Raw genomic sequence first — 2383 nt, forward strand, 5'->3', positions numbered from 1 at the left:
GGGCACCTCGGCTGGGTTGCGCGCCCTGGTGCGCACCAAGGAGCGCTCCGAAGTGTGCTCCAAGGTGCGGCGTGCACGAAGTCGGAGCCCGGTTTGCCCCGGGTGCGCACCTCGCGTGCACCTTCGCCGCGGTGGGCACCTTGGCTGGGTTGGGCACCATTGAGCGCTCCGAAGTGTGCTCCAAGGTGCGCACCATGGCCCTCCAAGGTGCGCAGCATGGCGTGCACGAAGTCGGAGCCCGGTTTGCCCCGGGTGCGCACCTCGCGTGCACCTTCGCCAGGGTGGGCACCTCGGTGCGCACACCTTCTCAATGTTTTCTTGCCTTTTCTGGAAATTGGTGAAGGCAGCGCATCAAAGGTGCGCACCTCGGTGTGCTCCGAGGTGCGAACCCGAGAGCGCTCCGAGGTGCCCACGAAGTCGAAAGTCGGGTTAATTGCATTGTTTTCCCCGGGTGCGCTCCGAGGTGCGCAACATCGGTGCGCACCAAGGAGGGCTCCGAAGTGTGCTCCAAGGTGCGCACGATTCGGAGCTCGGTTTGCCCGGGGTGCGCACACCTTGGCTGGGTTGCGCACCCTTTGTGCGCTCCAAGGTGCGCACGAAGTCGGAGCTCGGTTTGCCCCGGGTGCGCACCTTCGCCAGGGTGCGCACCTTGATGCGCACGCCTTGGCTGGGCTGCGCACCTTGGTGGGCGCCATGGTGCGCACCTTTCGTGCGCTCCAAGGTGCGCACAAAGTCGGAGCTCGGTTTGCCCCGGGTGCGCACCTTGGTGGGCGCCATGGTGCACTCCGAGGTGCCCAAGATTGGTGCGCACCAAGGAGCGCTCCGAAGTGCGCTCCAAGGTGCGCAGGTGCGCGCGAAGTCGAAAGTTGGGTTAATTGTCCGGTTTGCCTCGGGTGCGCACCTTGCGTGCACCTTCGCCAGGGTGGGCGCCTTGGTGCGCACACCTTGGCTGGGCTGCGCACCCGGGCGCGCACACCTTGGCACCCGCGTTTCCTTCATTTTAAATTTTTTTTTTTTACAATCTCTCAAGTGGGAAATTCTATAATCTCAACTTTTTTTGCCTTTTCAGGAAACTTTTGAATGGAGCGCATCATTGGTGCGCTCCGAAGTGTGCTCCAAGGTGCGCACCTCTGGTGTGCTCCAAAGCTCTCTCCAGCTGCGTGCACCTGCCCCGGCCGCGCACCCGGCCCCGCCCAGCTTCGCTCACCTGTCCCGGGCGTCTGGTGCGGAACCTTAGAGTAAGAAACATCACCGTGCACCTTGGCCAACGTGCGCGACTCGACCGAGCGCGCACTGGCCGAGGTGCACACCGATTTCACCTGGGTGCGCGCGCAGCACCTCGGGCGCACCGGGGTGCGCGCACAACGCCCGGGTTGCACCGTGGCCTGTGTGCTCGGGGCGCCTCGGGTGCGCGCTCGGTGTCGCCCCCGCGCGCGCGGTAGTGCGGGCAGCGCACCCCGGCCCGGCCCGGCCCCGACGAGAACGCAAACGGGCAAAAGGTTTATTCAAATAGCATTGCGACGCCCGGCGAAAAACTAAGAAAGGGTGCAACACCGGGACTTCCCGGGAGGTCACCCATCCCAGTACTACTCCGGCCCAAGCGCGCTTAACTGCGGAGTTCTGATGGGATCCGGTGCACTAACGCTGGTATGATCGCACCCGTTATGAGCTTGTCGCAGTGTGTACTTAGCAAACCGCGACCCACGTGCGAATCCACCCCGGCCACCCACCCCCGTCGAGGTGCACACCCTCCCTCGCGAAGTGCGCCCCGTTCGCCAAGTGTGAGCCCTGCCCGGGTGCGCGCACCTTGCTAGGGCGTCGGGTGTGCACCCGGCCCGGCCTACGTGCGTGCACCTGGACGGGGCGTCGTGTGCGTGCAGTGTCCCGTCTGCAACGCGGTGCCCACACACCACCTCGGGCGCAACGACCTGCGCTCACATGTGGGCCGAGTGCACCTTGGTGCATGTTCGGGGCGCCTCGGGTGCACGCTCGATCTTGCCCCGGTGCACCAAGGCGCTCGGTTTGCCCCGGGTGCGCACTTGGTGCAAGGTGGGCACCCAAAATAGGGATCAAGCACCAAAACACAAGTTTCGGGATGCAAAATGGGACCCAAGGACCACAAATGCGTTCCAAGACCCATGATGGGTCCACGAGAACAAAAATGTGTTCCGAGACTTAATAAACAAATATTGGGTTTTAGGAGAAGAAACATGCTCTGATGCCCAAAACGAGAATCGACCCCGAAAAGGCCACAGGCCAAAAGTGGGATGCGAGACAAAAAAAAATGGGACCCGAGGACCAAAATTGGGTTCCCAGGTCGAAGACAGGGCAACCGGACAAGAAACGACCTCTAAGGCTCGAAATGAGTCCCGACGACTAAAAC

The 2383-nt window shown here is 62.7% G+C and overlaps 1 non-coding gene across 1 annotated transcript; it reads right to left on the reverse strand.

Moving 5' to 3' along the window:
* Positions 1-1542: 1542 nt before the first annotated feature.
* LOC131870837 (5S ribosomal RNA) lies at positions 1543-1661 on the reverse strand. Its single transcript, XR_009369140.1, has one exon. It is a non-coding gene; the product is annotated as a 5S ribosomal RNA (ribosomal RNA).
* Positions 1662-2383: the final 722 nt, after the last annotated feature.

Source organism: Cryptomeria japonica, unplaced genomic scaffold (genome assembly GCF_030272615.1).
Source record: "Cryptomeria japonica unplaced genomic scaffold, Sugi_1.0 HiC_scaffold_351, whole genome shotgun sequence".
Classification (NCBI taxonomy): Eukaryota; Viridiplantae; Streptophyta; class Pinopsida; order Cupressales; family Cupressaceae; genus Cryptomeria; species Cryptomeria japonica.